The 13,008-nt window shown below is 39.2% G+C and overlaps 1 long non-coding RNA gene across 2 annotated transcripts; it reads left to right on the forward strand.

The window, feature by feature from the left end:
- The first annotated feature begins 2,815 nt into the window (after nucleotides 1–2,815).
- On the forward strand, nucleotides 2,816–8,040 carry LOC131474234 (uncharacterized). Of its 2 annotated transcripts, none has more exons than XR_009242272.1 (3): nucleotides 2,816–2,885; nucleotides 3,925–4,006; nucleotides 6,867–8,040. It is a non-coding gene; the product is annotated as an uncharacterized LOC131474234 (long non-coding RNA). The 2 variants fall into 2 exon arrangements; XR_009242273.1 differs by having other exon boundaries at nucleotides 2,834–2,885; nucleotides 3,935–4,006.
- The last annotated feature ends 4,968 nt before the right edge of the window (nucleotides 8,041–13,008 follow it).

Genomic DNA, 13,008 nt, shown 5'->3' on the forward strand with positions numbered 1-13,008 from the left:
CTGTTGTCAGTAGCTGATTACAGTAAGCTCAAAGTGAAAAGCAAAATTCATCCAGTGAACATTAAAGTAACAGGCTACACTGGAGCAAGCGTGCCAGTAAAAGGGAGTTGTGTGGATGAGAATGTTGCACTAGTAGTACGTACATGCATGCAGGAAAGTTCCTAAACGTCATAAAGAAAATCGATGAACCGACAGACTGGATGAGCTCACTTGTAATAGTGCAAAAGAAAAATGGTGCATTGCGGATATGTCTGGATCCCAGAGATCTTAATAAAGCTGTTAAAAGAGAACACTTCAAGTTGCCAACGCGTGAAGAGATCATGTCCCAGTTTGCAGACGCCAAGTGGTTCGGTAAACTCGATGCATCCTCAGGGTTTTGGCAAATGGCGCTTGAAGAGGCTAGTTCAAGAGGATGGCCTGAACACAAAAGTGACTGTCCACTACGTGTTCAAGACTACTGGACGTACAGAACAGAGTTGTCAGTTGTCGACGACATAGTGTTCAAAGGCAACAAATTTGTAATTCCATCTTCAATGCGAAAAGACATGCTAAGAAAGATGCATGAAGGGCACATGGGAGAAGAGAAGTGTAAACTTAGGGCACGAGAGGTCATGTACTGGCCAAGAATGAACCAAGACATTGGCCACGCCACGGCCTCATGTGATATATGCTTGACCTATCGACCTAAGTTCAGTAAAGATAGTCAAAGGCCTTATGAAGAAAGCACAAGATGGAGAAGCAGACTTTCATCAGATTCTGATGATCTACCGAGGTACACCACTGCAGAATGGCCTGCCCCCAGCTCAGATGCTGATGGGACAACGCATGCGCACCAACCTGCCAATACATGAGGACCTGCTGACACCGAAAGGAGCACACAAAGTCAAAGTGGCCAAAATTAAAGAGAAAAAGAAACAAAAACAGCACCATGACAAAAGAGCAAAACACTTATGTGACCTGAAGCCAGGAGAACATGTCAGAATCCGAGACCATGTGACTGGTATCTGGAACATCCAAGGATCAGTTGAAAGAGAAGTGGCACCATGCTCGTATCAGATCCAGACCGAGCATGGAGCGTCTCTGAGAAGAAATCGAGTGGATCTCAAGCCGCAAGTGTCAAGTCAGCAATGCGTGAAGCAATCGGATGGTGCATCACAAGTTGGAGAAACTACAAGCGACCTGGCTCACCAAATTGCCCAGAATTAACCAGCAGATTCGGATGTGCCAAGCGTGAATGACGTGAATGTTAAAACACCACTGAAGACACCTGGCGGACCAAGGCGTAATGTTCAGCCTCCGAGTAGACTCATTGAAAGTTGCTGAACTCTAGAGACTGTAAATGATTTGAAATAAGTTGTGAAAATAATTGTTTTTTTATAATGAGTTTATTGTGAGCGTTTGTGCAAAAGCATTAGAGTAATGTGAAGCTTGTGGTTGATTTTATATGTAGTTTGTGTTGAGTTTAAAAAGAAAGGTACATTCTCTTTTCATAGGGGGGAGATGTGTTGTTATGTACAGATTATAGGAACTGTTAACCCAGAAGGCACTGGGGCATACAGGAAGTACATGGCAGGATTGTATGTGGAAAGTCGCTCCAGTAAAGTTCGAACAAAACCTACGCTGACCGTGTGAGAGTATTTTAGAAATGCACCACATGGTATAACAGCTCTCAGTATCAAAAAACAAAAAAAAACGTAAAAACCAAAACCAAGTAACGGCCCAAATTTTTGCAAATTCCTTTTTTCGTTTTTTGTTTCTCATTTATTAATATGACGGCGGACAGACCGGAAGTGGAAGTGGCATGTAACAACCTCAAAATAAAAGTAGCGTGCTAACTTATTATCATGCATAATATGTAACATGTATGGTTGACATTTATTTTAGTCAAGTGAAACTATAACAGCTGGATGTTTTGGGAGAACGTGATGCATAATTATTATTATTTTAGCTGAGTGTGTGAATGCACATTGTGGAAAACTTTTACCCGAATTACATTCCCTGCCTAAATAAAGAGCATCTATAAAGTCCCCAACAGAGGTCCCCATCACGCTGAGTCAAGACTGACACGGCTTTAAATCCCAATAATAGTGTTAATAATCATTGAAAATTAGAACTTGTGAAGTTATGACTTCAGTGCTGATGTTTAGTCACAGGGTGGTGCAGATACTAGATAAAGAGTAGACCTGAGCTGCGATCGTGAGCCGCTCATTTCAGCCAAGAGGAGCAGGTTGTTTTGATGGAGAGCTGTGCGGAATACAAAAAAGTGATCACAGCCAAATATGACAAGAGATGAGGCCAGAGCCGGCCCAAGGCATAAGCGAACTAAGCGGCTGCTTAGGGCCCCATGACCACCAGGGGCCCCCAAAAGCAATTCATTACTAATAAAAAAAAGAAATCAATTATTATTGTTTTTGCACGTGAGTGATGACACATATCAGTGTCCTTGAGGGAAAAAAAGCAGCGAAACGCAGTGAATTTAAGTTGAGACTTTATTTGGAGTGAAAACACAGAGCAGCCCAGTGTGTGTTTGTGTGTGTGTGTGTCAGTCCAGCAGGTGGCAGCATTACCTACAGGTGGGGTTTTTTTTCTCTTATTTTAGCAAAAATGTTTTGAAATAACAACAATTTCAGCTACCATTTTCTTTTATTTGTCCAGCGAGGACATGAACGTTGATTAATTACAGGTGGAGCTGCTCCTGCACAAAGACACACTGATTTAAAAGCCTTTGTGTACTTTCCATGACTTGGTTACATTCCACTCCTCCCCTCTGAGTCGATCTATTTGGAATGTTCCACTTCCTTTGTCGGAGGCGGAGCTTCTTCTACGCAGAGACAGAAAACGGGAGGACGAGGAGCAGCGGGAACAAACATGTGGACAAACGTCTGGTAACTGTTGCTTAAAAATGACCCACATATTTCTTAGATTCTCTGTTGACGCTCTGTTCACACCTGCTCTTTACATCCGACCACAGGTGTTCAGATTACACCTGCTAATGCTAACGTGACGTCACTGCTCCGCAGCAAACACACGATCAAATATGAACTTTCCTACTATAGTATGTCATCAAAAACGTTAAAATATAAATTATCCACATGTCCTCAAAGAACTGTCCAAAATGTCAAAGAATGTCCTCAACAAAAAATGTCAATAGACCATTAAAACTGTTCAGAATGACTGTCTAGTCTGGCCAGTAGCAGGTTAGCTGCTGTTAATGTGACGTCACTGCTCCACGGCAAACGTGTGTTTTCAACGCATCTATTTTCAAAAAACTGACTTGAGTGTCAAATATAGAATTATATAGTATAACAACTGCCTTCATACTGTCAAAAAGTGCCCCAGTACAGTATGTTGTAAAAAAAAGAAAAAAAAAAAGTATATTATTTAGTAAACTATCCATTTATAAACTGTCAAAAATGTCACCATACCATTAAAACTGTTAAGAATGAGTATCTAGTCTGGCCAGTAGGGGGCAGGTTAAGTAAAAAAAAAAAAACTGTTGAGGAGCAGTGGTTAAGTAGAATTTCAAAATAAAAGTATCCGTGTTGATATGGACCTATATACATATATATATATATACATATATATATATATATATATACACACATATATATATACACACATATATATGGTTTTCATGTATTTTCCTCACATTTCTTCACTCATTTACTGCAGTGAGCTCATTTGAACACTTTAAAGTGGACACTGCTTTTTGTCATCATGTCCTCTGACTGAACACCTGCAAACAGCTGCAGTTAAAGGCACAGTTCATGTGTTTTTAAGCATGGTTGAATGAGGTCACTATCGTCACAATTTAGGGCAATAAGAAAAAAAGTACTGTCACTAAATACATCAGAATCCTCTGTTAAATATCGAGATTTTACAAATGTTTACAGGATTTTTAAAGTCTTTGTAACTGATCTACAGCTTTGTTTAGACCAGGACCAGGAGCCAGGACCAGGACCAGGACCAGGAGGAACTGGAGAAGGACGAGGAGCATCAGGGACAGGTGTGTGGTAACTGCTGCTTATAAATGATCTGCACATTTCTTAGGTGTTCTGTTGACGCTCTGTTCACACCTGCTGTTAACGTCCGACCTGAGGGATCCGATCACAGGTGTTCAGATTACACCTGCTAATGCTAATGCTAATGTGACGTCACTGCTCCACATGTAAACACACACACACCTCATTTCATTTCTCTTCACATACAAATGATGGTGTTTTCCGATTGTTACAGAAAGACAAAGAATCCAGGAAATGTTAATGTTATTATTTTCTCCATTAATCAAGTATTTGTTGAAAAATGTTGATCAGTGTTTCTCAAACCTGGAAATGATGATTCTCAAATGTCTTTTTTTAATCCACAAACCAAAAAATATTCAGTTTTAATTATTTCTTTGTTATAATAATAACAATAAGTCCATATATCAGAGTGCAGTCATTAGTCATATCGACAGACCTCGCACATATCCCATAAAACCTTTCAAAGCCAATATCTGCCCATAACGATAACATCGTGCATCCCGACACATTTCCATGTCAGGTGTAAACTGACAATAAACTATTGTTTTTTAAGGAATTAAATCAAGCTTTCTGATTTTACAGCTTCTTAAATGGCAACATGTTCTGTTTTCTTTGCTCCATAAAAACAAAGAAATCATTCAAACTCAATCATTTTTGCTTTTGAACAAAAACAACACGTTTGACATCACTCTATCACCTGTGATTTCATCACCTCACACGGACGTTAACAGCACTTGTCAACAGAGCCTCTGTTTAATGTGTTCACATCGTTTTTACATTGTTAACAGGTGAAAACTGTGGACGAGTCAAAGTGGCAACATTCAATCAATAAATGCACCATTAAATAATGACTCAAATGTGTCTCACATTCATTCACATTGGAATTAAATACATACACATCTTAGTAAATGTGTCATTCATTCAAATACCAAATTTACTGTAAGAAAAAAAAGCATATAGAATTAATTAAATACTATTTAATGAATTATTTCATGATTTACTGCAACACAGGACCATGAAATAATTCATTAAATAGTGAATTATATATAGAGAAATTATATATGTTTTTCTTTACATCAAATGAATTAGGTATTTTAATGAATGAATGTCACATTTAATAATGAGACATTTATGTATTTAATTCCAATGTGAATGAATGAATGTGAGACACATTTGAGTCATGATTTAATGGTGTATTTATTGATTGAATGTTGCCACTTTGACATGTCCATAGTTTTCACTTGTTAACAATGTAAAAATGATGTGAACACATTAATCACACAGAAGTCTAATTCATGTGCTCATCATTTTTAAGCAGCAGTTACTGGACACCGGGACCAAACTGTGTGGTCAACAGTCCAGGGAGTGAACCCCTATCAATTTTTTTTTTCCTTTGTCTTTTTATGGCTTTTTTTTTAGGATCTTTTTGGGGGAAAATATAAAATAAAATGGTATAACCCCCTTCTGTTACCTTTATGGGAGGCCGGGGGAGCACAGCCCAGCCCCAACCCCCCACCACTACAATCGCAGTGAGGGCGCGCGTAGTTTGGCCCCGGCGCCGGGGCCAGGTATTCGGAGCATGCTGGATTTGAACCAGCCACAGCCGGACTGGCACAACCTTGCGGTTGCGAACACATCCAGCACGCCACGAACCCTTCGGACAATTTGGAGAAGCTCTTGGTGGTTTTCACTCTTCACATTGGCTGTGGACCCTTAAACCTTCAAGTATAAAGGAATTGAACCGTCAACGTCAGGACTGAAAGGCAGCTCTCTAACCAGCTGAGCTAACTGTCCACACGCTTCCTCAGGTTTTCTCAGACCAATCTACTCTCTGTGTTGAATATTGTGCTTAAAAAGTTGCTTCATCCAAGATTTGAACCCCGGACCTCAGGAACTCCAGTCTTTAACTCAACCACGTGAGCTACTTGTCCTCACATAGAATCTCTTAAACGTTTGACGTCTTTCAATAACAGACGACACAAAAACGGCAATAAAAGGTCACACTGATGCGGGACGCAGGGCTACACGGCTGGTGTAAGATTCGAACCCCTGACCATCGGAACTCCAGTCTTTCATTTAAACACATGAGCTATTTGTCCTTGTATGCTTTTTTTTGCACAATTTGGAAGTCTTTCAATAATAGAACCCACGACTTCGAAAAAATATCAGACTGACGAATATTTAAGAACGTCTGTCCTATGACATGGGCGACATGGTTGGTGTAGTGGTTAGTGCTCTTGCCTTTTCAGCGAGAGGACCAGGGTTCGAGACCCAGTTGGAACCAGGATCTTTCTGCATGGAGTTTTTCATGTTCACCCCCTGTGTGCGTGGCTCTTCTCCGGCTTCCTCCCACAGTCCAAGAACATGCAATATGGGGATTAGGTTAATTGGTCACTCTCAATAGACCAACTGAGCTGGTCAATCCGGCTGAGGTCTGTGAAGTCATGGGAAATCTACTATTGAAAGACTTCTAAAGGTGTGAGAGTGAATGGTTGTTTGTCTCTAAAACTCCGGGCAGAAAGATTTGTGTTCCAAGCAGGGCTTGAACCCAGGTCCTCTTGTTTCTAAGGCAAGAGCACTAACCACTACACCACCCGTGTTGCCCATGTTATGGGACAGACGTTGTTAAATATTCATCAGTCTGATATATTTTTGAAGTCGTGGGTTCTATTATTGAAAGACTTCCAAATTGTGCAAAAAAAAGCGTACAAGGACATATAGCTCATGTGGTTACATGGAAGACTGGAGTTCCTATGGTCAGGGGTTCGAATCTTACATGAAGTGAATGTTTAAGTTCAACAGTGTGGAAATTTACCTAATCACCCTATTGCATGTTTTGAACAGACTGGGGAAGAGTCCAGGGTGTACCCCGCCCATCACCCTATGCAGAGCACCCCCGCTACCCTCCGGTAGAGTACAGAGCGGTAGATGATTGATGGACTGTGGGAGGAAGCCGGAGAAGAGCCACGCACACAGGGGGTGAACATGAAAAACTCCATGCAGAAAGATCCTGGTTCCAACTGGGTCTCGAACCCTGGTCCTCTCGCTGAAAAGGCAAGAGCCCTAACCACTACACCAACCATGTCGCCCATGTCATAGGACAGACGTTCTTAAATATTCGTCAGTCTGATATTTTTTTGAAGTCGTGGGTTCTATTATTGAAAGACTTCCAAATTGTGCAAAAAAAAGCATACAAGGACAAATAGCTCATGTGTTTAAATGAAAGACTGGAGTTCCGATGGTCAGGGGTTCGAATCTTACACCAGCCGTGTAGCCCTGCGTCCCGCATCAGTGTGCCGTTTTTGTGTCGTCTGTTATTGAAAGACGTCAAACGTTTAAGAGATTCTATGTGAGGACAAGTAGCTCACGTGGTTGAGTTAAAGACTGGAGTTCCTGAGGTCCGGGGTTCAAATCTTGGATGAAGCAACTTTTTAAGCACAATATTCAACACAGAGAGTAGATTGGTCTGAGAAAACCTGAGGAAGAGTGTGGACAGTTAGCTCAGCTGGTTAGAGAGCTGCCTTTCAGTCCTGACGTTGACGGTTCAATTCCTTTATACTTGAAGGTTTAAGGGTCCACAGCCAATGTGAAGAGTAAAAACCACCAAGAGCTTCTCCAAATTGTCCGAAGGGTTCGTGGCGTGCTGGATGTGTTCGCAACCGCAAGGTTGTGCCAGTCCGGCTGTGGCTGGTTCAAATCCAGCATGCTCCGAATACCTGGCCCGGCGCCGGGGCCAAACTACGCGCGCCCTCACTGCGATTGTAGTGGTGGGGGGTTGGGGCTGGGCTGTGCTCCCCCGGCCTCCCATAAAGGTAACAGAAGGGGGTTATACCATTTTATTTTATATTTTCCCCCAAAAAAAAATCCTAAAAAAAAAAAGCCATAAAAAGACAAAGAAAAAAAAAAATTGATAGGGGTTCACTCCCTGGACTGTTGACCACACAGTTTGGTCCCGGTGTCCAGTAACTGCTGCTTAAAAATGATGAGCACATGAATTAGACTTCTGTGTGATTAATGTGTTCACATCATTTTTACATTGTTAACAAGTGAAAACTATGGACATGTCAAAGTGGCAACATTCAATCAATAAATACACCATTAAATCATGACTCAAATGTGTCTCACATTCATTCATTCACATTGGAATTAAATACATAAATGTCTCATTATTAAATGTGACATTCATTCATTAAAATACCTAATTCATTTGATGTAAAGAAAAACATATATAATTTCTCTATATATAATTCACTATTTAATGAATTATTTCATGGTCCTGTGTTGCAGTAAATCATGAAATAATTCATTAAATAGTATTTAATTAATTCTATATGCTTTTTTTCTTACAGTAAATTTGGTATTTGAATGAATGACACATTTACTAAGATGTGTATGTATTTAATTCCAATGTGAATGAATGTGAGACACATTTGAGTCATTATTTAATGGTGCATTTATTGATTGAATGTTGCCACTTTGACTCGTCCACAGTTTTCACCTGTTAACAATGTAAAAACGATGTGAACACATTAAACAGAGGCTCTGTTGACAAGTGCTGTTAACGTCCGTGTGAGGTGATGAAATCACAGGTGATAGAGTGATGTCAAACGTGTTGTTTTTGTTCAAAAGCAAAAATGATTGAGTTTGAATGATTTCTTTGTTTTTATGGAGCAAAGAAAACAGAACATGTTGCCATTTAAGAAGCTGTAAAATCAGAAAGCTTGATTTAATTCTTTAAAAAACAATAGTTTGTTGTCAGTTTACACCTGACATGGAAATGTGTCGGGATGCACGATGTTATCGTTATGGGCAGATATTGGCTTTGAAAAGTTTTATGGGATATGTGCGAGGTCTGTCGATATGACTAATGACTGCACTCTGATATATGGACTTATTGTTATTATTATAACAAAGAAATAATTAAAACTGAATATTTTTTGGTTTGTGGATTAAAAAAAGACATTTGAGAATCATCATTTCCAGGTTTGAGAAACACTGATCAACATTTTTCAACAAATACTCGATTAATGGAGAAAATAATAACATTAACATTTCCTGGATTCTTTGTCTTTCTGTAACAATCGGAAAACACCATCATTTGTATGTGAAGAGAAATGAAATGAGGTGTGTGTGTGTTTACATGTGGAGCAGTGACGTCACATTAGCATTAGCATTAGCAGGTGTAATCTGAACACCTGTGATCGGATCCCTCAGGTCGGACGTTAACAGCAGGTGTGAACAGAGCGTCAACAGAACACATAAGAAATGTGCAGATCATTTTTAAGCAGCAGTTACCACACACCTGTCCCCGCTGCTCTTGTCCTCCTCCAGTTCCTCCTGGTCCTGGTCCTGGGTCCTGGCTCCTGGTCCTGGTCCAAACAAAGCTGTAGATCAGTTACAAAGACTTTAAAAATCCTGTAAACATTTGTAAAATCTCAATATTTAACAGAGGATTCTGATGTATTTAGTGACAGTGCTGCCGAAAGCCTCTTTTTACTCTTCACTGTAAAGTCATGGCTTGTTTTGTTTTTTTCTTATTGCCCAAAATTCTGATGATAGTGACCTCATTCAACCATGCTTAAAAACACATGAACTGTGCCTTTAACTGCAGCTGTTTGCAGGTGTTCAGTCAGAGGACATGATGACAAAAAGCAGTGTCCACTTTAAAGTGTTTAAATGAGCTCACTGCAGTAAATGAGTGAAGAAATGTGAGGAAAATACATGAAAACCATATATGTATATATATATATATATATATATATATATATATATATATATATATATATACATATATATATATAGGTCCATATCAACAATATATACTGTAGGTCCATATGCTCCATCCTTGGGGATGAATAAAGTATTTCTATCTATCAACACGGATACTTTTATTTTGAAATTCTACTAAACCACTGCTCCTCAACAGTTTTTTTTTTTACTTAACCTGCCCCCTACTGGCCAGACTAGATACTCATTCTTAACAGTTTTAATGGAATAGTGACATTTTTGACAGTTTATAATTGGACAGTTTACTAAATAATATACCTTTTCTTTTTTTTTTTTTTTTTACAACATACTGTACTGGGACACTTTTTGACAGTATGAAGGCAGTTGTTATACTATATAATTCTATTATTTGACACCAAGTCAGTTTTTTGAAAATAGATGAAAACACACAAGTTTGCTGTGGAGCAGTGACGTCACATTAACAGCAGCTAAACTGCTACTGGCCAAACTAGACAGTCATTCTGAACAGTTTTAATGGTCTATTGACATTTTTTGTTGAAGACATTCTTTGACATTTTGGACAGTTCTTTGAGGACATGTGGATAATTTATATTTTAACGTCTTTGATGACATACTATAGTAGGAAAGTTCATATTTGATCGTGTGTTTGCTGTGGAGCAGTGACGTCACGTTAGCATTAGCAGGTGTAATCTGAACACCTGTGGTCGGATGTAAAGAGCAGGTGTGAACAGAGCGTCAACAGAGAATCTAAGAAATGTGTGGGTCATTTTTAAGCAACAGTTACCAGACGTTTGTCCACATGTTTGTTCCCGCTGCTCCTCGTCCTCCCGTTTTCTGTTTCTGCGCAGAAGAAGCTCCGCCTCCGACAAAGGAAGTGGAACATTCCAAATAGATCGACTCAGAGGGGAGGAGTGGAATGTAACCAAGTCATGGAAAGTACACAAAGGCTTTTAAATCAGTGTGTCTTTGTGCAGGAGCAGCTCCACCTGTAATTAATCAACGTTCATGTCCTCGCTGGAAAAATAAAAGAAAAATGGTAGCTGAAATTGTTGTTATTTCAAAACATTTTTGCTAAAATAAGAGAAAAAAAAACCCACCTGTAGGAAATGCTGCCACCTGCTGGACTGACACACACACACAAACACACACTGGGCTGCTCTGTGTTTTCACTCCAAATAAAGTCTCAACTTAAATTCACTGCGTTTCGCTGCTTTTTTTCCCCTCAAGGACACTGATATGTGTCATCACTCACGTGCAAAAATAATAATAATGATTTCTTTTATTATTAGTAATTAATTGCTTTTGGGGCCCCCTGGTGGTCACGGGGCCCAAGCAGCCGCTTAGTTGGCTTATGCCTTGGGCCGGCTCTGGCCTCATCTCTTGTCATATTTGGCTGTGATCACTTTTATGTATTCCGCACAGCTCTCCATCAAAACAACCTGCTCCTCTTGGCTGAAATAAGCGGCTCGCGATCGCAGCTCAGGTCTACTCTTCATGTAATAACTGCGCCACCCTGTGGCTAAACATCAACCAATTTTGGTTTTGACAGAAATACGGATTATACTTTGGTACTCTGACCAGTACTTGACCACAGAAACATTAGTTTTATTGAGCCGGACCACAGAAACATTCGTTTTATTGAGCCGGCTCACATTTGGGTAAGAAAAGGTAAATTCAGTTTGTTATTTGCCAAATAAATAACAATACAATTTTTAGTTTTAAACACGTTTTTGAAATTTGTATGGCAGGTGGTCTAATACATGTGTTAAGCACTAGTGTTTAAATGTGTTGATAATTATGAAAAGCCTTTTTTGCAGTATGGCTCTCTGCTGCTGGGTGGCAGTAGAGCTCTGCAGAAACACTAATATTAAAATGATAACATTTCTTTTCCCTCTTTCCTTCCATGTTGGCAGATATCCATCTGCAGCTCTGTTCCCTTTTCAATCTTCTTTTTTTTTTCTACAGCTTAATGTTTTTTTTGTATATGTAGGTCATTAAGTGTAATAATGTGTGTATACCAGTATGAGGAGCACTGGGGGAAAAAGCCTAGTAGAGATTTAGTAAGTCACACTCGGGGAAAAAAAAGAGCTTGTACTTGTTGTGTCCTTGATTGAAGATTGAAGATTATGTAAACTGTGTTTTTGCACTGGTGCAAAAACCCTGTTAAACATTAAACTATTATGTTTGAGTCCAAATTAGAAAAGCATTACAAAATCAAAATTGCTTCACTTTGTTATTGTCTTTGTAAACATTTTACCACATTGTTCGGATTAATGAAGCTGTGCAGTTTCATGTCAATTAATATCATTGATAATGTTCTAGTTAATGGAGGCAGATTCACCACACTACTCCCTATGTCCTTGTATTTAAGAACTTCACATGTGTGTTTTTGGCAATGTGTTCCACCGAGTACTTTTCTGCTTATATAGAAAAAGATAAAGCCGTTACTTTGGAAAAACATCCATATCAAGTGGTCTTCTCTCTCTCTAAGTCAACACAAGCTGTTTCTCAAAGAGAGCAGCTGAGGGAAAACAACTCAACTGTATACTTAAAAACAAAACAGCATTATTTTTGAATGTGTTTTTGTTGCGGATCATTAACCCACAAGGGAAGACTGTGTTCAGCTCCTTCACTTTACATAATTAACCCAATAACACTGTGTGAAAATCCCCCACTACTAATAAACACTGGTCACGTTGCATTTGTGATCTGACAATCAAACACAAAGCAGAAAGTAAAAGTAGCAAATCTCTCTTTACACAACAGAAAAAGTTCCCATCATTTGCTGATGGTTTAACATGAGAACAGCATTTTACTGTTGAAGCTCAAGGAGCCAAAGACAACCAACATCCTGAATCCATCACAAGTGTTAATTACAGCACGGAGACCTTTTTTTCCTGAAGAGTGTATGAGTTAGACAGATGCAGCCGAGTATAATGAACAGTATTTCCCTCTCAAAAGAGGTGAGGTCGATGTATCAAGTGGCGCTGAATGAAAATACTCGCCTTAAGTACAAGTACCTTAAAAAGAATACCTGAATAAATTGCACTCTCAACAAACCAGGCTGTAAAGCAGAGGACTGTATGTGGATGGAAAGCACAAATAAACATGTATAGTATTTACGTTTCAATTTAACTACTGGAGACAAAAAGCAGTTTGTCATTCTGATGATTCATAATAAATGTGACTTTATGAATAGGTTTATTTCTAGTTGAGATTAATTTACATATACATATAT

Source organism: Solea solea, chromosome 15 (genome assembly GCF_958295425.1).
Source record: "Solea solea chromosome 15, fSolSol10.1, whole genome shotgun sequence".
Taxonomy (NCBI): domain Eukaryota; kingdom Metazoa; phylum Chordata; class Actinopteri; order Pleuronectiformes; family Soleidae; genus Solea; species Solea solea.